The sequence below is a fragment of the Lissotriton vulgaris genome, chromosome 7 (genome assembly GCF_964263255.1).
Source record: "Lissotriton vulgaris chromosome 7, aLisVul1.2, whole genome shotgun sequence".
Classification (NCBI taxonomy): Eukaryota; Metazoa; Chordata; class Amphibia; order Caudata; family Salamandridae; genus Lissotriton; species Lissotriton vulgaris.
In genome coordinates, this window is record NC_141695.1 from 985,475,484 (window position 1) to 985,500,410 (window position 24,927).

Below are 24,927 nucleotides of genomic sequence, written 5' to 3' on the forward strand. Positions count from 1 at the left end.
TATTGAAAAGTTAAAGATAGAAAATAAGAGTTTTTTAATATTAATCTGAACTCTGCCCCAATCCAAATAGTCTGGGACACATACAAGGCTTTTTTAAGGGGGATAAGACTAGCCATTTCTTGTACACAAGTAAAGAAGGTAAAAGAAGAAACAAAAAAACTTGAAGATAAAATACATAGACTATATAAGTGTCTAGAGGGAGACCAGGAGAATATTAAACTTTAAATTAAATTAACCTCCGCCAAACATAAACTGGCCGATTTCTTAGAAATCATTATAAAAAAAATGGGATGCAAGTAAACTTGCAAACCACGAATATGGGGAGGGTTGTAGTAAAATCCTCACCTGGAAAACAAAAACCGACCAGACAAGGAACTGGATAAAAGATATACGGAGCCCGGACACTTATATTATTGTTTCAGAAGACACTGAAATTGAGGAAGCGTTTGTCCAGTTTTATAAGAAACTATATACGGAGGATATGACTCTGGAAGACACCTTGGTGGACAATTTCTTAGCAGAAGTGTCCCTCCCTACTCTTCAACAGGAAAATAAAGTGTTAATAAACTGCCCAATACGGCTGGAGGAAGTTACTCAAGCCATTAACTCTCTAAATAAGGGTAAAGCAGCAGGACCTGACTCCATTCCAAACGAGATTTATGATGCATTAAAAGAGGAACGGTCACCTATCCTCCTTCAACTCTTTAATTATTCTTTTATAGAAGGAAAAAAAAACATATCTTGGGAAGAGGCCACAAAAATAATCCTCTTAAAACTCAATAAAAATCCACGTATTCTGAGAATCCTACTGTCCAATCTCACTCCTGAACTGCGATCACAAAATGTATACACAGATCATTACTAAACGTTTAGATAAAGTAATAGGACCGCTTATTCATCCCGACCAAAAGGGTTTTATGTGTCACGACTCCCTTCCCTAAGCCTATGGAGCCTCCATGATGAAAGCTCTAATGTCAGTTTGGTGCTATTAGCCTAAAAAAGCCACCCCTTTCCCGTGCACCTGCACTCCATTGTGTTGTATCATGAGTGTGTTTTTACTGTATTTGTAATGTTAAGAATGATGTCACTTATTGTAAGTTTGAAGAAACGTCACAAGACTGAGTTCAGTGTTTAGTATCGGTTTTAAGTACCTTTGTATCTGATTCAGGCACTATTGTGGATTGCTTTAGACTTAGTACATTTGTAAGAACAGAGTAGCTTTTGCTTCGGACTAAGGCGGGGAAGCTGTTCTCCCGTGTACGCTTCAGCCCGATTTGGCCGAGCGCACGCATACGTGGGGTGGGGTCAGCCCGATTTGGCCGAGCGCACGCATACGTGGGGTGGGGCTGGGCGCGGTCGGGTATTTAACCGCACCCAGCCTTCTGGAAGGCACTTTGCCTTCCGCCTGCTCCAGAGGAAGGTCGCGCTGTGATCCCTCGCTCAAGAAGACAACCGCTTACCTGATTAAAGATCCCTGGGCTTCAACTTCATTCTCTGCATCTTCTTTTGTGACAACAGCCTTGAACCTTCATTTTTACACAGCATCAGAATTAGCAAAGACAAAAAAGATAAGTGTTATATATTTTCCGTTTAAGGTGCCCTTCGCAACAAAGGTTTCTGGAACAATTTTTGGAACATTCTATCACAAGGAAAACTACAAGAAACTTGGAAGTAAAACTTTGTGATTTGTATTTAGGTATTTTGGTGAACAAATGTTATTGTTTAAAGAAGAGTCAGAAGGTGATCCCTGTAATTTAGAAAAGAGTTATTTCTGAAAGTTGTACCTGTTTTTCTTGCAATGTATAACCTCTAATTTTCAGTCAGCAAGATGCAGAAATTAAAGACATGGATCATTTAATAAGTAAGTGATCAAGGGCGAGAAACTTATTAAAAAGGAACTTGCATAAAGAGAAGAAAGGGTGCTCCATAGAAGGAAGGGTCAGAAAGGATTATAACTATTCTTTTGTTTATTTCAGTGACTCCCTCCAAAAGATCATTTGTACTACTGGGCAATGAGACAGGAGACTGAAAATCACCTGACATAACTGACAATCAAGACAAGAAAGACACATGGGACGAAAGAAAGACAACAGCTGCTCGCAGGTAGGAGAAGGATTGAAAACTTAGTGAGAGTGACAGAAGATAGGTTGTAGTAGTAAAACCTAGAGAATAGAATATTTGAGTAATTCCTTGGTTCTTGTTGTTCCGCAGGTCAACAGCAAGAACACTTAAGTTCAGTACCGGCCCTCCTCCGCATTTTCTAGCTTTTTATCTTGTAGTGTTTAATATATTCTCAAGGTTAAGGTTATTCTCTAGGTAGGTTGGTCCCTTGCGTCCCTGCGAAATCTGCTACTCGTCTCAAGGAGTTCATATCAAGACAAGGTAAGAGACGATGTAGTTACTGTCTTGACAGAAGGCAAAGCCCAAGTAGAACATTTCGCCTGGACGCAATGGACCAAGTTTCCTTACAGGATATTGCAGCTATGTTAAGTGAATTAAGACAGGAAAATTTAGCTTTGCTTAGAGATATGGCCTCTCTGCAAAACACAGTTCAACAACAACAAAAGCCAATTTTAAAACCAGCCACTTTCCAGGGGGGGCCTCTACTTCTGAAGCTCAAACTCAAATTCAGTTAATCGCACCAGTTCCTACACCTTTAGCTCAACCAGAGAGGTTTTATGGAGATTATAACACGTTTACCATCTTTCTTGATCAGTGCCATCTACATTTTTTGGCAAAACACACAGCCTTCCCAGACGATTCATCCAAGGTGGCTTTTATGCTATCTTATTTAGGAGGGGATGCAGCTCTTTGGTAAGTCCCTTTGGTAGAAAGAAACAATCCAATTTTATATAATTTTAGAGCTTTTTAACGGTCCTTAAAAAAGATTTTCGCAAAGCATGTCTTAGTACAATCGGCTGACAGCGAACTTCTAAATTTAAAACAGGGTTTATTAGATTTGCTCCATTATATTTCTGTTTTTAATTGTTTGGTCCTAGAAGCCGATTGGCCAATTAATAAAAGAGTGTCTTTATTTTATCGAGGCTTAAGGGACGAGCTCAAAGACATGGTAACCCAAATTCTGGAGCCTCCTGAAGATATCAGTGAATTCATAGACCTTGTAGTAAAATTAAATCATATGCTGTCAGAAAGAAAAGGAGAAAGGGGCAGATCAGACCATGAGGTAATGTTTCAAAAGGAAAAAGTCTCAACACCTGGAGATACAATTTCAAAATAAGATCCTGTAGAGCCTGTGCAAATAGGTTCTATTCGGGGACCCCTATCAAGAGAAGAAAAGGAAAAAATACGGAATTTCAACCAATGTCTGTATTGTTGGAAGACTCGTCATTTCGTTAAAGAATGTCCTTCTAAACCCAACAAAAGTAAGCCCAAGTCCACAGATGTAGCTTTAACTTCGGCAGGGTTGGAAAACTAGAACGCTCGATAAAAGAAGAGGTCAGTTTGTCGAGTGTTTGTTCCAGTTCGGCCTCTACTGTCCCACCCAAGGGGTGTCGACATTTCTGTATTATTGTGGAGTTTAAAATGAATCCAATCCAGCAAGTTCTTGGAAAGTAGAAGCAATAATCTATTCAGGAGCTACAGGTAATTTCATAGACACACATTTTTTGAAACATTTAGATTTTAACTCTATTAAAAAAACTCACCCAGAAACAGTTAGGGCATTAGACGGTAAGGAGATGACTTCTGGACTCATTAATAAACAGACTGAGGTTTTACAAATGGACTGTTCTCCAATTCACAGAGAAAGAATCCTTTTTGACGTAATTGATGCCCCTCAATTCAAACTAATTTTGGGAATCCCTTGGCTTGTTTTACACAATCCTAGTATTGATTGGAAGTCAAGAACCTTAACTTTTAAATCTCACCATTGTTTGGGTCAATGTTTTTTGTTAGTCAGGACAGAAGATATTATTTAGGGTTTTGACTTTACAGCAGACTCTTCAAGTATCCTGCTCCTTGAGGGAGTGCCTACAGTATATTCGGACTTACTAGACATTTTTGATAAAAAAAGGCTAACACTCTTCCTTCCCATAGGGATTTCGAGTGCAGGATTGATCTTATGCCTGAGGCAGCTTTCCCCCTTAGCAGAATTTATGCCATAACTGAAAAAGAGAACGAGCACTTAACAGAATACCTAGAAGAGTATCTCGCTAATGGCTTCATCAGGCTCTCTAAGTCTCCAGTATCATCTTCTTTTTTTTATTCCGAAACGAGGAGGGGAATTACGAACGTGCATTGATTATAGAGCTTTAAACAATGTTACTATAAAGAACCGATATCCCCTGTCTCTTATCCCAACTCTTTTAGACCAGGTTAAAAAGGCAACCATCTATACAAACTTGGATTTACGAGGAGCTTAGCATCTTGTTAGAGTCCGAAAAGGCGATGAATGGAAGACAGCATTCCGTACCAAATTTGGTCTCTTCGAATATCAAGTCATGGCTTTCAGACTCTGTAATACTCCAGCAGCCTTCCAATTTATAATAAATGAAGTGTTGCATGAATTCATTGACATGTGCGGCGTGGTCTTTATAGACGATATCTTGATTTACTCACATTCTGAGGAAGAACATGTACAAGTTCGAGCCATTCTACAGAAACTGCTTTCTAATTAATTGTACGTGAAATTCGAAAAAATCTCTTTCACGTGTCCAAAGTTAATTTTTTGGGATACATTATTATTCCTTCAGGAATTGAAATGGACCCTAAGAAAGTGGAAGCCATTAGTTCTTGGCTAAGAACCTCTTCAGTAAAGCAGATACAAAGCTTTTTAGGGTTTGCAAATTTTTATCATCGGTTTATTCTGAATTTTTCTCAGACGATAACTCCCTTTACCAAATTGCTTTGAAAAGGAGTAATATTTGATTGGACAGAATCCGCCGACAAAGCCTTCCACAATTTAAAGGAAAAGTTCACATCAGCTCCCATTTTGAGCCATCATGATCCTAAACAACCATTCATAGTTGAGGCAGACACTTCTCAGTTTGCTTTGGGAGGAATTCTTTCACAACGAGATTTGGAAACAGGTCAAATGCATCCCATAGCCTATTACTCCAGGAAGTTATCCCCAGCAGAACTAAATTACGCTATTGCAGATAAGGAACTATTGGTGATAAAAGCAGTTTTTGAGGAATGGCGTCACTACTTGTTAGGGGCTCGTCACCTAATTACTATATACACTGGTCATAGGAATCTGCAAACTTTACAAAAGATGAAAGCTTTATCAGCCAGACAATTAAGATGGTCAATGTTCTTTAATGACTACAACTTTGTAATTACTTACCGTCCTGGAAAGGAAAATCTAAAAGCAGATGCTTTGTCTCGATAGGTGAAAGTAGTTTAGAACAAGAGACAGTTGTTCATCCGGTATTGCCTACTACATGCTTTCAAGCCTGTCTATCCGTCAAATGAATTACTGATGACATAAAGATGGAACTAAAAAAAAGAGTCTTGAAGAATGGAAAAAGGATTATCCATACCTTCAGGAAAAAGACAAACTTCTTTATGTAGATGATCTTGTCATGCTCCCTACAAAAGCCCTAAAGGATACAATAATCCATCTTCTTCATGATACCCCTCTCTCAGCTCATCCGGGTATTACCAAAACCTACAAATTAATCAAGAGACATTTTTGGTGGCCCTCAATGTTTAAAGATGTTCAACTATATGTAACAACTTGTAGTGTTTGTATCCAGAATAAGACCTCTCATTAGCCTCCAAGTGGCTTATCAACACCTCTTCCTATACCACCTCAACCATGGCATTCCACATCTTTAGATTTTATTGTGGAACTTCCTTTAACACAAGAACGGTACACTACCATTCTGAAAGTCGTGGATCAGTTTTCAGGTATGGCTCATTTCATTCCTCTGAAAAAACTTCCAACAACAATGGACTTAGCAAAACTATTGATTACGCATTTCATAAGATTGCATGGAATTCCATCTGTAGTAATTTCAGATAGGGGGTCTCAATTAATATCTCATGTCTGGAAGAATGTAAGTTCTCTTCTCCAAATGGATATCCGTTTGTCATCTAGTTACCACCCTCAAACTGATGGTTTAACTGAACGCACAAATCAGACCATTGAACAATGTGTTTGTTGCATGTTGACGAATGTTTCTGAAGATTGGTCTGATCTTCTAAGCACTTTGGAATTTGCAAACAATAATGCAGAACATACTTCCACCACGATGTCCCCTTTTTTCTGTAATTATGGCTTCCACCCTAAGAATTTCCCAAAAAGATATTAAGACACATAATTCAGTTCCAGTGATCTATGACTATGGGCCAGATGTAAGTGGCCATTTACCAACCGGTAAATGGTCATTCCATATGTAGGTGCCCTATTTTACCGAATCGGTAAATTTACCGAATCGGTAAAATACCGAATCAGTATTTTTACCGATTCGGTAAATTGGAGATGTAGGTGGGACTCCTGAGTCCCACAGGCCTTACCGAATTGGTATTTTACCACCCAATCCAATTGGTGGTAAAATACAGAATCCAGGTGTGCATGCACATGTGTGCATGCACACCTATGCCATGTGACATTCAGACATGCCTTTAGGGCATGTCTGTGTGCCACATGTCACATGTGCCCGAATTTGGGTTGCTAGAGGGTGTCAAAGTCACGCCCCCTGACCCTTGCAAAAATCGGTATTTAACGAATCGGTAAATACCGATTAGGTAATGACCATTGATTCCTATGGGCTTCAATGCCAATAGGAATCAATGGGCATTACCGATTCGGTATTTACAGAATCGGTAAATACCGAATCGTAACGATTTGGTATTTACCGATTCTGAATTACCTACATTTCCCCCGCTCTAATTTACCACATCCTAAATACCTAATCGGTATGATTCGGTATTTTAGAAGTGGTAAATTAGAATTACCTACATCTGGCCCTTAATTTCCAGTTTGTCTTCTATTCATGAGGAAGCACGTTACACGTTAGCCAAATCAAAAGAATCTCAAACAAAGGCTGCTGATAAACACAGAAGAGAACATTCCCAGTACAGCCCTGGAGATAAGGTTTGGTTAAGTACAAAAAATTTGGCTTTAAACGGAAGTAAAAAATGTAACCCCAGGTTTATAGGTCCATTTCCCATAGAAAAGATCATCAACCCAGTTTTTGTCAAATTACTCCTCCCTCAGAAATACCAGATCCATCCTGTATTTCATGTGTCTTTACTTAATCCTTTTGATCCTCAAACTCGGATGATTCAACCTCCATCTGCCATCTTAATTGATGGACATCCTGAATATGAAGTTAAAATGGTTTTGGATTCCAGAAGAGTTCGAGGCAAACTTTTCTATTTGGTGGATTGAAAGGGTTATGGTCCTGAGGAAAGGTCATGGGAACCTATTGCTCACTTACAAGATGCTCCAAGAGTTTTAAGGTCATTCTATATGCAAAATCCCACCAAACCAAAACCTATTGCAACAGTCTTAGGGGGGATCTTGAGGAGGGAGTACTGTCATGACTCCCTGTCCTAAGCCTAGGAAGCCTCCACGATGAAAGCTCTGTCAGTTTGCCGCTATTCGCCTAAAAAAAACCACCCCTTTCCTGTGCACCTGCACTCCATTGTGTTGTATCATGAGTGTGTTTTTACTGTATTCGTAATGTTAAGAATTATGTCACTTATTGTAAGTTTGAAGGAACGTCACAAGACTCAGTTCAGTGTTTAGTATCGTTTTTTAAGTACCTTTGTATCTGATTCAGGCACTATTGTGGATTGCTTTAGACTTAGTACATTTGTAAGAACAGAGTAGCTTTTGCTTCGGACTAAGGCGGGGAAGCTGTTCTCCCGCGTACGCTTCAGCCCGATTTGGCCGAGCGCACACATATGTGGGGTGCGGCTGGGTGTGGTCGGGTATTTAACCGCATCCAGCCTTCTGAAAGGCACGTTGCCTTCCGCCTGCTCCAGAGGAAGGTCGGGCTGTGATCCCTCGCCCAAAGAAGACGACCGCTTACCTGATTAAAGATCCCTGGGCTTCAGACTTCATTTTCGGCATCTTCTTTTAGTGACAACAGCCTGGAACCTTCATTTTTACACAGCATCGGAATCTGAAAAGACAAAAAAAGATAAGTGTTATTTCTTTTCTGTTTTTTGCCCTTCATAAGAAAGGTTTCTGGAACAATTTTTGGAACATTCTATCAAGAGGAAAACTACAAGAAACTTGGAAGTAAAATTTTGTGATTTGTATTTAGGTATTTAGGTGAACAAATGTTATTGTTTAAAGAAGATTCAGTAGGTGGTCTCTGTAATTTAGAAAAGAGTTATTTCTGAAAATTGTACCTGTTTTTCTTGCAATGTGTAACCTCTAATTTTCAGTCAGCAAGACGCAGAAATTAAAGACACAGATTAATTTAATTAGTAAGTGATCAAGGGCAAGAAACGTATTAAAAAGGAAATTGCATAAAGAGAAGAAGGGGGTGTTCCATAGAGGAAAGGGTCAGAAAGGATTATAACTATTCTTTTGTTTACAGGACAACAAGACAGGAGACTGAAAATCACCTGACATAATTGACAATCAAGACAAGAAAGAAATACTGGACGAAAGACAGACAACAGCTGCTCGCAGGTAGGAGAAGGTTTGAAAACTTAGTGAGCGTGACAGAAGTTAGCTTGTAGTAAAACCTAGAGAATAGAGTATTTGAGTAATCCTTTGGTTCTTGTTCTACCGCAGGTCGACAGCAAGAACACTTACGTCCAGTATTGGCCCTCCACCCCATTTTCTAGCTTTTTATCTTGTAGTGTTTAATATATTCTCAAGGTTAAGGTTAGTCTCTAGGGAGGTTGGTCCCTTGCGTCCCTGCGAAGTCTGCTACTCGTCTCAAGGAGTTCATATCAAGACAAATAAGAGCGGACGTAGTTACTGTCTTGACATTATGAAAGGGAGACAGTTTAGTGAATTAACCTATGATCTGATAGGAGCTATAGACATGGCCCAAAGATATAAGTCTCCCTTGGCGGTAATGACATTCGATGCCGCCAAGGCATTTGACCGAGTTAACTGGGCATTCCTATTTAAAGTAATACAATCCTTCAGTTTGGGGGGAAAATGCTTGGCAGCTATTAAGGCCATATATAAGAACCCCTCAGCCAGAATCTTTGGTTAATGGAAAGCTAACCAGAGCAATACAGATTGGTAGAGGAACCAGACAAGGTTGCCCCCTCTCACCGCTACTTTTTAACATGTATATCGAGCCTTTGGCCTGTAAATCAAGAAACTCTCAGAAAATCATTTGTTTTACCTGTAATGGATGGGAGAAAAAAATCGGGCTGTAGGCAGACGACTTAATTGTCTCTACAGGAGATCTGGAAAAGTCGTATCCAGAAATCTGGCTAGAAATAGAAAGCTTTGGAAAGGTCTCAGGCTATCTCCTCAATCAACAAAAAACAAAGTTATTAAAATGGAACACAAATTTCTACAGTGCCTATGAAAAAAAGAGATAAGATATCTTGGAATTCAGATAGTCCAAAATATAGATAAAATCGCACAAGTTAATTTTGACAGAGTAACAAATGAAGTAAGATCCCAATTACACTCTTGGGGGGCTCTGTGTCTCTCTTTTCTTAGAAAATCCAACCTAGTAAAAATATCCATCTTACCAAAATATACATTTCTGTTTAACAATATCCCACTGAAGTTCCCGAAAATATGGTTTAAGAAAGTTCAGTTTTTTTTTCAAGCTTTATTTGGGGGAATAAATGTCCACGGATTGCACACAGGAAATTTAGAAAGAAAAAGGAATATGGAGGGATCGCAAGACCGGACCTGTTTTTATACATGTGTGCATTTTAACTAAAGAATTTTCGCTAACTGATTTGGAAGGACTCTAGATTCTCTCCTCTATTTAAAGCACTATCAAGAGACAGTACTCAACAAGCCGGATGTTATCTTTTAAAATTTGGCCACCCAAATTCTTTAAAAGGATAAGGTTAAGGATTCTGATGTCAGCGGCAAAGCTTTGGTTTTAAGTGACCCGAATCTTTAAAATCCCATACTACAATGATATTAGCCCAATTTAGGATTCGCCTGGGTTGCCACTATGTATGGCGGATGCCTTGGTGTTGCCACTGAAAAAATGCGGGATTAATACTTGGGGTCAACTCATAATCGATGCAGAATTGATTTCATTGACAGACCTAACAGCAACCACTGGAAATCAAGTCTCAAAATGTAAATACTATCAGCTGTTGAGCTGGACAAGAGCAATAGAAAAGGAACTAAAAGGGAACTCGAACTTGGCATTTAAGATCTGCTCATATGGTAATAAAAAAAAGAGGTAGCAGAATGGTATTGGTTACTCATCCAGAGTGGAGAAGAGGAGCAGGCCTCATTTACCGAAATATGGAAGAAGGACCTGCCAGATGAAGACCTGGAAAAAAACAGGCAAGTATCTATGTCTCTCCTATGGTCACATGTAAATGCTGCTTCTTTAAAAAATAATCACTTTTTTACAGTCCACAAGGTCTATTGCACCCCTCAAAGGCTATCGAAAATGGGCACCCAAGTGACCAAGAAATGTTTTAAATGTTGAGAAGAAAAAGCTAATGAGATCCGCATGTTTTGGAGCTGCCCGGTTATTGCGTTATACTGGAGTAAAGTGGGTAAGATCATTGCTGATATTATGGAGTTGGAAACGAATATAACAATTTTAACAGTATTCTTTGGAGTGCCCCTGAGGGAAGTAGAGGGTAGAGCACTCACAAAAAATCATAAGGCATTACTATTTGTTTTGATTCTATTAGCACGCAGGGAGCTTTGTATTAAATGGATATTACCATGCCCTCCTACGGAAGAGGATTGGTTGCGATCCATTCAGAGGATAGCTATGTTAGATCAAGCTAGTACCCGCTCAAAAAAGACTAAATTTTGGGAAATTTGGGAGGCCTGGGCTGAGATAACAACGATACACATATAGATATGTTTGATTGAATAAGGGAAATTGAATGTTGCTGTATCTAGATCTGTCTTACTTTCTTTTTTTTTTTTTTTCTTTTTCCTAGTCCTATGAATAAATAATATGCAACAGACAACTGTCTAGGGGACGGGCCTGTTTGGTCATCCTCCGAGGTAGGGGGTTACATTGGCCGCCAAATGTTGCGGTTTTGGAGATACAATGTATCCTTTTCTCCCCCGAGGGGGTGTAACCAAACCGGTAATTTACAAAATTTATCCTTCACACACTTGGAAGTGTCTGAGATACCAAATCTTGAATTATTGTGCATATTATATTTAAATGATGATAAAAAAAACAACAAAAAAACAGGCTAGTTTTCAGGTCAAAGAGATAGCGATTGATAATTCAGATATTCAGGTCATTAGGATAACTTCCGAGCATGAGTCTGAGTGCTAATTCATAAATGTCTATGCCAGAGGGCAGGTAGGCGGAAAAGCTTCGCCAACCATCTCCAGATTGGATTCCTTTCTGAATACGCTAAATGGGCCCTGTAACAAGATCATTGCGGGGGACTTTAACTGCACGTTTAAGTCGCTTGAGCTAAAAGACGAGAACCTCACTAGTGATGAAGACGCGATTTGGGGTGTGTCTTCATTAATGCACGCTTCAGTCAAGAAGTGGTCTGAAGCTGTGCTCCAGCTCAAAAGTCTAACAATGGAGTGTGGGCTACGTGCAGTTAATGGAAGATCTTAATCAGACACCCAAGGCAAACCTACTTTTAGTAGTGGGACAAGGAAAAGTAGGATTGATTATTTCCTCATCAATTTAGAACTCTGGCAAAGAATGAGGGACATGGAGGTCGTGAATAGACCAGAGAGCGACAAGGACCCTCTTCTTCTGACGTTAGATGTGTTTCTCTCTGAGAACAGGGGTGGCAGTTTGGGCTACGCACCATCAGATATGATTGTGTCCAACAACTCCCGCAGGTTAAAATGGGGTCAGGTTGCCGCAGATGAGGCCATGGTATCTAAGATCAAGCTGACACTTGAAGAATCTCTTGCAGCCCTTTCGCAATTAGATCCTAATAAGGATATCTTATTATCCCATACAGCACACCATGAGGCTCTGTTCACCAAGCTTAGAACTTACTTTGTCAAACCTGGAGTGTGAAGCATCAGGGGTACAGGAAACAAGGCAGCAAAATGGTACAATGGGGCTTGTAGGAATGCCTACAGGGCTCTGTCCAGTGCAATAAGGGCAGGTTTTGCTCTGGAGGTTCCAATCTTTCAATTTCCGTGGACAATAAATTGAGTCACACCGTCTGAGAAGCGTCAGAATTTGAATACCCTTATTCTGTGGTGATTGCTTATTTGAAATAAAGTAGGTATGAGGATTATTTATATGATTACAATATATATTGAACAGGAGGAACAGACTCAAATGCGTCTACTGCTTTTAACTAATAGAGCTACAGAGCAACAACTGATCTTGCCTATGCAGAGAAGTCGCCAAAAATTTATACTCGACCTATTGAATCGCTTGAATTACCTTTCAGGTATTTGATGTCTTTTTTTTAAATAAGTCATCCATACTACAGTAGAAACAGTAGATTTAGATCGTAGAGTTCAACTTGGCATCATAATCACGTCTGTATGTCAGGGGGCAGTGTTCTCTGACTATAAATCTGCCCTAAATAAGAGTGGATCTCACATAACAATTTAGTCATTGGATAAAAGCAAACTAACCAGATAACATCGATAAAAAATATTCTGTGAAATAATTATTTTCTAGGATCAGTATTTTATATATTTTTTTGCATGATTAGTATACATTCAGAGCGATCAAATACAGTTGCAAGTCATATATATATATAGGAGTCAGAGATGTGCTCCTCTTTTTTACTGTCTTGTTTTAAAATATAATGGAAGTATGATCATCACTAAATTAAACAAAGATAAAAATATACTATGAAGTTGAACAAACTCATTGAGGATAGACTAAAGAAAAGAGTGAGCCCTGCTGCAATTGAAGAATGGGTTCACCTTGTATATGATCTAATTTGGACCAGTATGTGTTTAATACACAAACGGTTGGGAATGAACAAACAAATCTCACTGTTTTTATCAGTTAGAAACACAAGTACTAAGGATTCAGGTATTAGAGATATAAACAAATCTTTGTAAGTCTAAAGGAAGATATATTATATATGCATTCTTTGGTTTTATATGCATTGATGTGAAATCTTATATTCATTTTGAATGAGAACATTTTTACGCGGGTGGAATATTTGACATGTTAAAATTAGTAGTTTATTTACACATAGTAATCATTGTTTATTCCATGTTTCAATAGGGTTCAACAGTTTTATACATGAAAGTCCTGAAGATGGTCTCATAGACGAAAGCATAGAGACCGAAACTTCGACCTTTATACTTTTTTCTGGAAAATAATCTGTGATAGAAGAAGTGTGTACGATAGTGCCATTGAAGGACTTTATAATTGCATTTGCTTTCCTCTTGTTACATTGTGTGTTTAACTGTGTAGTACCCTTGATGAGCTTTAAAAGATAAAATTCTTTTAACATACATCTGTGTTTTCTTTATGTTTTCTGTATATTTTTCTGTGGTGATTGGGTCACTGGTTCCTATTTTATGTAAGGAACAAAAATATTTACTTAAAAAAGGTCTTTGAAAAGAAATTCATTGTTAAGTCATGAAATGAAGAATGGCATTCCGATAGCGAAAGAGTTGATAGTACCTACAAATGTAGAATGAGTTATTAAGGAAAAGTTACAAAGATGGTGGAGTCAGGTGCCAGGATAGAAATGGAATTGTAGTAGTGTTTGTAGTATTTGACAGCAATCCATTGATATATTAAGGAAATGTATGCATATCATTCCAAAGCAAACTATAAAATGCAAAATAAGTACTAAACATGGATTGGATACTTGCAAGATTAGATATACAAATTTGCTGGGACACTCACTAGATTTGTTGTGTAGTTCCTATATTTCCTATTCAGGATCTGCGTGTTCTAATAACATAATCTGTTGGTTTGGTGGCAGACTGGTTCTAAGCATCCCCACTGCATATGTTAGCCTGTTTGCATTAGCTAGCTCACAGTGCCCCTAGAATCTCCTCTAATAGGGGAGAGAATATTTCTGGCAACCTCAGAACATGATAACCCTGATCCCTCAGAATCGTGGAAACAATATACTACTTTTCGCTCAGTCACTCGTGCTCACTTACTCGGTCTTAGACATACACCAAATAAACAGTCTGTGCATTTCAATAAGGATTTATTGAACCGTTGCCATTCTAGTGTAGAATACATTTGCTGTAACGACCATCAGACAGTAGCCGAGATATATGATTAGCACTACTACAAAATTAAAGGGTTCATGCAGTTCTACAATTTTACAGTAATCATGAATATGTGCAAGTACATACAACTCATGATAAGAAAGTGCATACTGCTACGATGTCTCCCTAACTAGATGTACATAAATGTTCCTAGCATCGGTGTAGGTGTTATGCGTTATACCAAGAAGCCCTCTAAGGTCTAGTCAACCCCATTACCTGGGTAAGGAGAGAATATGGGACTCCTTCCTGGACTTAAGTTGGACTCCCTGCGAGGGATGTCAGACCACTGCTAGCTGGAGCGTCTGCATGCTGGAACCTCACTCGCTCTGGTCAGTGTGTCAGTCGGGAAGTCACGGTCTCCTCTATCAAGCAAGACATGATGTATATATACCCACAGGTCTCCCCAGGGGTACTACTTTGCAGTGTCACTGTGTCAGCCTAATGGATGACGTCAGGCTTGAACTTCAACAAAGATATCATACAGGAGATTTTCATACTGCTGTGATTCCAAGAAGCCTCATGCATAATGTATGAGTATCGAACTAGGGAAAGACCTGCATTCTGAATGCAGTGCTGTATCTAGGTAAAAGGTCAGTCCCTATGAACCGTTATGTATGCAATGCAGGGAAGGATATAGGTAAAAGATTGCAGTGTTGCCTGTGCTTATGTAGGGTACCTATATGAAATATAACACCCACTCTTCTTTCGACAGGACGACATATGTAAGCTGTACTACCCCTCGAACTAGACATTGGTATGCACTAAAGTGCTAAAAACATTTATTTAGTTAACTTGTTTAAAAATATCTAAAAAAAATTAAAACACCTAAAATCCTAAAGAGAAAAAGTTTTTGCAGGCCCTAAAGTTCTAAAAGTGTCCCTTGTTATAGTCTGAACCACATAAGCATTAGAAAGCCATTCATCTATATATGTAAAAACGAATGTATGTCTGTCTCTTTGTCCTTTATGCATTACTACACCATTCATTCAATCGGCATGAAACTTTGGGAAGTTGTTGAGTACACTCCTGCGAAGGTGTCTGGCAAAAAAAAAAAAAAATAAAAAAATAAAAAATAAAACATAAATTGTTAAAAGTTGTTAAATACACTCCCGCGAAGGTTTCTGGCAAAAAATAAAATATTGTTAAATATCGGCCCCCCGGGCCCCCTGGGCCGACATATTCTTTCCAATACTGAACGTTTACAGTTTCCGGTGCGACTCGCTTTTGCAATGACCATCAACAGAGCACAAGGACAATCGCTGCAAGTGTGTGGACAAGATTTGGAGAAGCACGCGTCGGAAAAACCTTCTGATTTATTCGTGTAGGCACCAGACGGAAAAACAAAAAATACTGTGTATCCACAAGCACCCGAATAAATAAACAGAATTAAAACAACACTTTAAAATGTTTTCCATAGTAAAATGAATACGTTTCAATAAAAATGACACAATGTAAATTGAATGTTATCATAACAAGTTTCCTTAAATTTCCTTTCTTCTGAGATCGCAACAATGCGCCATGGGTAAGCTAGTGCCCAATAAAATAAAAAGAATGTTAAATTTGTATCTGAGTTTCAAATTGAGCTTGTTATTAAAAAGGGCGAATTTCTTCCAGCACACGATGAGCCAAAACGAGTCAATTGTTTATGTGTCCTGGCTGGTAGACGCAATATTTCCGTTGCTTGCTTCTGCAGTAGACAGCCTCTGTAACACCTCGCAGAGTACGTCAATTGAGCACAGATAATCTTCTGCACTGTCTGCATGCGATGCTGGGGCAACCTGTGCAAACTGTATTAAAGAAACATTCAGTGAAGGCCATAATTGCACCTCCCTGACTGTATGGGTCGGGTTAAACAATACTGCATACAAAAAGTAAACCTGGATCTCACGGTTACCAGATATGCAATGCCCAAGAGCATTCCGCAGCAGCCCTGACTGTTCAGCATCAAGTAACTCCTATTTAAAAATAACCCAAATGCTGGAGTAATCACGGCAGCTGGGGCATCCTTCAGATGACAGGACAAGTTTGCGACAGAACATTTACAAGCCTGTGTAGTAGAATGTCTTGACATATGAGCGATCCACATAAAGTGCTCCCACAGTTTATACCACTGAAAAACACTTCTCGATCCCCACTCCGGCATCGAAATCTGTATGGTAATTCCCAAGTTTCCTTAATGTATTCCTTACCCATTTTTTCATATTTGTGTGCCTGCTTTTATTAAAGGCAATATTGAAACTGAAAAGTATTGACCAGTAGATCTACGTGGCCATGGATTAGCCAGTCTGTGTGTGGTGATTCTGCCACTGTGGACTGTAATCTATACATTGTTTTGATACACAGCATTGTATATTGTGCTCGACCTTGTGCCATTTCTTTCTGTTCTTCTGTTAGATTGTATTCAGAAAACAGAGACGTACTGTTGATAAAACACCAAGACACATAGCCTGCACGCAAAGATTGTAGCCTTCAGCTTAATAACATAATAGAGAGTAATTGAGATTGCCGGAGTTGTAATACGGACAAATCTTGCTCCAGTATGTCTATCGCAGAAGATATAATGTTGCCTATTGAATGTATCCTGGAGGTCAATGTTGTTAACCCATTGTCTACCACTGCTAGAGAGTTCTTTAATTTAATACGGTCTATTTCGCTTATTCTCTCTGCGGCCTCTTGTTGGGATATTTTCCAAATTTCATTGTAGGCAGCGAAATGGCAGCATATATGAAGCGCTTTTGGCATGGTTTACCGGGAACTAGTAAAAACTTCCTAAGATCCATGTCCTGTGTGAGTAAGGATAAGTGTTGTTTCACTTCTGTGAGTGTTGAGGTTTCTAGCTAATTAAGGCACAACTTCCCAGCACTGTAGGATGTCACTACCCCTGGATGTTGTCTCTGTACATAGCGCTGATCTTGCTTATGGATACTGAAACCTTTGGTCCTACCCAAGAATCTAGATTGACAGCTAATGGTGTCTTTGAACCAAATCAACCATTTCTTCCAATTGGGGTCTTTTCTGTTGTATTGCAGGATGCCGTCTATTGTAACCCCCTCTTGTGATGTTTCACTTCCCTCAGTCAGAGATGGTGTTGGTAGCCAAGGTGTATTCAAGTCTTTGTTCTTGGCTAGTCCAAGACAAGATGTCTGTTGTACTGTCTTGTTCAAAAACATGATTTTTTGAGGGATCAGGCACGCTCTGAATAAAGCTTCTATTCCCTGCACTTGCCATTCCCTAGTACCCCAGACCGATTTTAAGTCAATGGTGTCTTTCCATAAGTTGTAACCTTGTTCAGATAACTGGGCAATTAAGACTGCAGAGTAAATCTGTTTGGTGTTTGTCAATATATTTTTCTGTGCTGATGTTGGTGCAACCCTATGATGAAAAAGGGGCTGGGTCAGACATATTAAACCCTGAAAATATGGAAACTTTTGTGCAAATATTTTTGAACTACCTTTTGGCTGTGTTGGTCAATGTTACCACTGGTGGTATGTGAACACATTTCTAGGATTAGTAGAGTTATGCCAAAAATGATGACCATAATGTTGGTAACAATACTAAGATTAATAATATGCTGAGCTCTCCAATGTTTAACTATTTGAAAATGCAGCAGATTGTTCTAAATCAGACAATATGTTATTCACAGTTTCAAAATCCCAATCATCGGAAAATGTACTTGAGGTAATGAAATCACTCAATGATATTTTAAATCAATTTGGAATATTTTAAAGTTTATGCCAAAATCCACCTTATCCCAGACTATACCATCCAGCACAGGAACTGCTATAATGTTCCCTGATGACAAGTCTCTTTGTTCTCGATGAGATGATTGATGTGGTTTTAAAATTAAGTTCACATTCTTGGGAATAAGATCTTTGCCAAATGTATTGTCCACTAATAAGCATGTTAAATACTATCAATAGGCTTAACCCGAAAAGAAAGAAAAGAAACTCAGAAGATACCCATAGTTCTACCGATAGTGATACCAGGTAAATCTTTCTAAGTTCAAAAAGTCTTTAACTTGCTGCTTGCGTGATTTTTGACTGACGTTGTTTCAGGTTCACTCGGATCCAAAGAAAACATATCAAATTTTATGAAGTAGCCAGAAGCAGTTCACTCAATTGTTGGTATTGCATCAGGATTTGTTGAAATTGCATTTTGCTCTCATTGAGGCATGTTGACGTAGACGTCTGTATTTGGTCGAATCGCAACTTGAGCTTTATTTTGAGTTTCATTTTGAAGTTGAATTTGAGGTTCAAGGGGAACTAGTTACATAGCATTGTTGCATAGTCCTTTATTCCGTACCGGGGACTCTTCAAACATAATTTGTCTTTCCATTTGAACCTCTTGAATTGTAGCGAGAGGAGGTGTCTGCTACTTTGGAGTACAGGCAGCCTACTGCTTAGTATCGTCCACATAGTGTGGTTTGATTAGGACAATTGAGACAAATCTTTTCTCCTTTTTTCCGGCTAGAAGCGGTAGAAGTACAATTCTTGTTCCTTCAATTGCTAGGACCGGTGCAGGTTTTCTGTAGGATGGCCCATATTCTTTCTTGTCTGCTATTTTCTCTCTGACCAGATCCCCAACTTTTGGGATCCAGACAGGTCTTACCGTGACTGATTTCACTTCCCCAGTTTCGGTCTGCTTCATATGGACCTTACTTAGTTTTGTCCTAGATTCATTTAGAGCCTGTAATATAGCCAATTGATCATGGATGTCAAAAGGCATTTCACCTGCCACTGCACCTTCGCAATCATGATCAGGTACCCACATTCTTGTCCCAAATAGGACCTCATATGGAGTGACCCCCCCAGAGAACTTATTGGCATGTTAATACAGGTGTTTTACACAGTCTTCACCTGTGCCTAATACTCTAGCTGTTAAAGATTGCTATAATTCTCGTTTCTTCCCTCCACTACCAAATTTCCCTCGGGATGGTATGAAGATGAGTACCGCAATGCTATACCCAAACTTCCCATGGCCTCCTTGTAAGCCCTGGAGCTAAACGCTGGGCCTTGGTCGGAATGTAAGTGCCAATTGCATATGTCCCAATTAAGTCTCACAAATCTTTTATAACAGTTCAAGTGTCAGCTGAGTGCAGGGGCCACACCATAGGAATCTCGAGCAAGTGTCCTCTACCACCATTACTTTGTAATGGGTTGCGGTGCTTCTGATAAACGCAAGCAAATGACACTCTGGTGCTGTCAAACAAAGAGATGTGCAATGGACTTTCTATGGTGGACCTACTTTTCTGTTGACAGATATCACACTTTAAGACAAAGTGTTCGGTCTGATTTGTTAACCTTGGCCACCAGTAGAGTTGTTTCAAAAAGGAAACAGTTGCAGTAACACCTGCATGTGCAGAACCTATCCCTTCATGTGCTGTAGGATTAAGCCTAACCTACGATCAATGTTTGGAATTACTCTATACCCCACTTCTGGAATCTGAGCAAATGGAATGTTATTGGCATCTAACTTGTAGGAGTACTTGAGTAGAAATCTTTTGTGTATTGCACCACTGCTTTTGCTTGAAGCAATAACAGCCACCACAATCTCACCATATTCGCATTTTAAAATGAGTGATTGCAGCTACGGAAGCCGTGAGTACAGCCCCAATTACGGCTTCATCAGCCAATGAATTCTCTTCAATGTGAATGCCATCACGATGATGACTCAGTGTGTGTATCACTTGAGTCCTTGGTAGTTCGGATTTCAACTCCACTACCTGTTCCCATAGCATTTTATACTTAATTGTGCCAGCTTTTGTGTGTTTGAACCCATTTTGACCCCAGTATTCCAAGTATTCATTATATGACTGCACACAGTAAAAGGAATCACATACAATTAGTGTTGGGAATTCTCGATCTGTATTTACAAATGCCAGTATCAGTGCTTTTAACTCTGCCAACTGTGCCGTGCAGTCTCCTAGAGATTGCGTTTTAGTGCAACTTGGGTGGAACTTTCCATCCTGCATGCAACATTTAACGATTGCACATGCCGCGCTATATTTTTGTGTACTTCCTATGGCTAGTTGAGCAGATCTGTCACTGTAAATAATATATTCAAACTGATCTCGAGGAATTATTTCATTAGGTAGAGGATATACTTGTACGTATTGCAGGAATGCTTGTGTCTTTAAATTTGGGTCGTGCTTGCATTCTACATCTGTTGTATTGAGAGAATTAGCCCATTGTATCCATCTCGGGTATAAGGCTTTAGCCTAAGGGACGCTTGCCTTTTTTCGTAGCCTCTAAGGCTGGAACCGGAGTCACAATATTATTTGTTTCCCCTGTGCCAGTGCTCTTTCTCTTACTACATGATACAATTGATGGACGGAATGCTGGACAATGCAAACATTCTCCCCAGTCACAAGGATCTGAGTTTTATCCATCATTTTTTTTCTCACCACACCACCCCAGTTTGGACCCATCCATATGCAAACCAGTCTTGACCCTGTTCCTTTTGGGAACCGGCAAGCCCGAACTGCCAAACCAGGTCCTCCCTGGACTGGAAACAAGCAGTCTGGGACCGGTTTCATGGCAACACCCTTCATCAGCCAGGCTAGCCTGAATTCAGTGGTGGAGGGAGCACGGGACCCACGTCAGGGCATACCCTTCCCACTTAGCGCGACATATGCAAAAGATACAATTGATGGACCGAATGTTGGAGAATGCAAACATTCACCCCCAGTCACAAGGATCTAGGGTCACTCCATCATTCTTTTGTTCACCACACCCCCCCCAGTTTGGACCCAGCCATATGCAAATCAGTCTTGACCCTGTTCCTTGTGGGAATAGTCCAGCCTGAACTGCCAAGCCAGGTCCTCCCTGGACAGGAAACAAGCATCCAGGCAATGGTTCCAGTGCATCACCCTTCATCAGCCAGGCTAGCTTGAATCCAGTGTTGTAGTGAGCACATAGCCGACGTCTGGGCATACACTTCCCACTTAGGACGGCATATGCAGAAGATACAATTGATGGACGGAATGATGGACAATGCAAACATTCACCCCCAGTGACAAGGATCTGGGTTTAATCCATCATTCTGTTGCACACCACATTACCCTAATTTGGACTCAGCAATATGCAAATCAGTCTTGACCCTTGTGGGAACTATCCAGCCGGAACTGCCAAGCCGGGATGGGTATGCCCAGACGTGGGTCCCTTGCTCCCTGTGCCACTGGATTCAAGCTAGCCTGGCTGAAAAAGGATTACATACCCTAAAACCGGTCCCAGGATGCTTGTTTCCGGTCCAGGGAAGACCTGGCCTGACAGTTCAGTCTGGACTGTTCCCATGGAGCACAGGGTCAAGACTAATTTGGATACAGTTGGGTCCAAACTAGGGTGGCGTAGTGAACAAAAGAATGATGGATTTAACCAAGATTTCTTGACTGGGGTGAATGTTTGCTCTGTCAGCATTCCATCCATCATTTGTTTGCTGTAACACTTTTTGCCCAAAGTTAGATGGGTATGCCCAGACGTGAGTCCCTTGCTCACTGTGCCACTGGTTTCAAGCTAGCCTGGCTGAAGAAGGGTGACATCCCCTGAAAATGGTCCCAGGATGTTTGTTTCCAGTCCAGGGAGGACCTGGCCTGGCAGTTCTGTCTGGACTGTTCCCATGGAGCAAAGGGTCAAGACAGATTTGCATATGCCTGGGTTCAAACTGGGCGGGTTTAGTGGGAAAAAGAATGATGGATTTAACCCAGATCTTTTGGCTGGGGGAGAATGTTTGCATTGTCTGCATTCCGTTCATCATTTGTTTTCCTGTAACACTTTACCTTACTACAGCAGTCTGTACTGCTGACATAATCTTTTCAGTAGATGTAAAACGCATCTCAGCATTTGTGTACATTTGTGATTTGTATGCAATCAGTACTGTATCACCTTCATTATATGTCAGACAGGTGTACCCAGATTGACCCTCAACTATACAGATCACCAGGTTGCGCATGTCTGTAAGTGTTTGGAAGCTATCATATTAGCTTGTAAGGAACGTAGTGTGTCTGTGTGTTCCTGTGTCCAATTTCTTGCTGAAAAATCAGATTTAATTGAGACATAGAATGTTTTTACCCTTTCTGCATAATCCAAAATGTATGATTGACCAAAATTTTGGAATCCCACTATTGATTGTAGATTTTTTAATGATTTTGGAGGTTAGGCAGCGCACATTTTTCCCAAAAATTGACGACCAGGCTTTTTCCTTTTCTTGAAAGCTCATATCCGAAAACCAGGACACTGAGGTGGACTATTTTAGATTTTTTAAAGTTATATTTGTAGCCCTCAGATCCAAATCCCGAAATAATGGTATTCACCCTGTTCAAGTGTTAATTTAGGTCATCGTCCATCAGATAAATGTAATCCACATAGGACAATGCCTGTTCATCCAATTCTTTTAGTAACTCTGTTGCTCTGTCTGAAAATAACCCGGGCTGTTCTCATAGCCCTGGGGGAGTCGCTGAAATTGTGTCTTGGACCCTAGCGCTGAGAATGCTGTTAGATACCTGCTTTCAGGTGCTATATTTTGGCAGAAAAATCCATTTGAGATATTGAGTGTTGTTTTTATTTTTTCCACACAATGTTATTCATTAATGAGGCACTGTGTGCATTTTGGACTGTATATGTCTTAGTCCAAGTGCTTAAATGTCTATAATCTAAAACGAGACGATATGTATTGTCGGGTTTCATGACTGGAAACAAAGGATTGTTCATTTGAGAGGTGCATGTTTCAATCACCACTTGATATTCAAGTTGATCTGAGATCTCCCTGACCTCTTTTTTAGCTTCTTGCTTGTCTGGATACTGCCTCTGTGCAGTAGGAGTGTTTTGTAAAGGGATTATAGGGTGGATTGAATCCTCATCCCATCCAACATGGTTTTTGTGTAAAGCTGGAACTTGGGCCACTGCCCACTCTTGTGCATATGTGTGTTGCAAATGCCTGGGAATATGGTCTGAGAATGCCGGTAGAATTACTGTTTCTCGTTAGGGCAATCCATGATGAATGCTGGCGGCAAATCTTGTTCAGCTAACAATATACCATAGCCAAATGTAAGGTTCTCCCAAAAGAGATCTCTAACTTTTCTACACTTGTCCCACTCCATCTGGAGCAGTATTTCATGCAATTTATGTGGGACACTTACTCTAGTATCAGGTGTTTCTACCGTGCTATAATCATTCAAGTTTGAGGTCACCAGAAATTCCATCTTGTTCTTACGAGCTACTGTTACTTCTGCCACACTGTCTAGCATTGTCAGAGCCCATTCAACGTTCAGTAGTCGAGTCCTCAGCATTATGGGCATGTCTGATCTTTGAACCTGCAACCTTCTTCTTTTTGAACTGTGGCTTTTGCTTTTGCTTTTCTTCTTTTTTGGAAGTGTGCTCCTGAGCCTGCTATTTGTTTCTGGACTGTGTACGCTCTTCTTGTCTTGCTGACCATCCTTCCCTCTCAGAGTTTTTCGATGAACCCTGAAAGGAACAAGAGGAACATGTATCAGTATCCAGATACCTATCAGGTTTCTTAATATAATCTCTATTCATGAGATTATCAGCCTGATTCATCATACTCCCGTTTTGCGAGCCCCTAATAGCGATTCATAGCGAATCGCTATTAAGGACTCGCAAAACGGGATTCATGTAGGAATATGCAAAAAAAATGCGATTCCTACTAATTCCTTATTTGCGATTAGCAAATTGCTAATCGCAAATAAGGAATAACTCCCCATTCATTCCTATGGGCCAAACGCCCTTAGGAATGAATGGGGAGTATTCCTTATTTGCGATTAGCAATTAGCTAATCGCAAATAAGATAGCGATTGAAAGGGTGCCAGGGGTGTCCAAAGGACACCCTGTAGCACCCCTTAAATGCCAATATGAACAGGGGTTGCGCACACACATGTCCAAAGGACATGTGTGTGTGCAACATGCAACTCAGAAAAATTATTTTAAAAGCATTTTTCTGAGTTATCGCTCTTTACCATGAGGTTTGACCTCGCGGTAAATAGTGGCTCGAAATTGCGATTTCGCAATTTTTAAATGGATGATGAATTGCATTTAAGAAATCTCAAATAGAGATTCCTTAAATGTAATCCATCGCAAATTTGTGAAAACGCAATTACCGATTTTTGCATTTGGGATGATGAATCCCAAATGCAAAAATCTCACTCGCAAAGGGCCAGATTCTCAGAATCTGGCCCTTTGCGAGCCGAATTCAGCTTCATGAATTAGGCTGTATACTTCTTTTCATAGGGCTGCTGTGGAGGTGATCTACCTCAGGACTGAGATCAGTTTCCCTTAAATGTTTGCTGTTTTTTATTGTCCCACTTCTTCTCAGAAGAAGCAGGTGTCTGCCTTGAAGTGTCCCTTTCAGAACTGCCCATTAGCTGTGGTTTTAATGCTTTCCCACCCAAACTGTCTCTGCCTAATTCTGCATATGCAGTTTCAATAATTTTTGGTAGTTGATTTTCCTGTTCTAAAGGACTGAACTCCCTTAGACGTTGGCAGATAGCCACTGACGCTCTCTCCCCTTTAATATTAGCTAAACATATGGCTGATACCTGGGCATAGTTACCTAATAACTTCATTCCTTTGTTCTGAGCAGGCTCTGCTCCGTACTTGTTTTGTATTTGTCTTAAT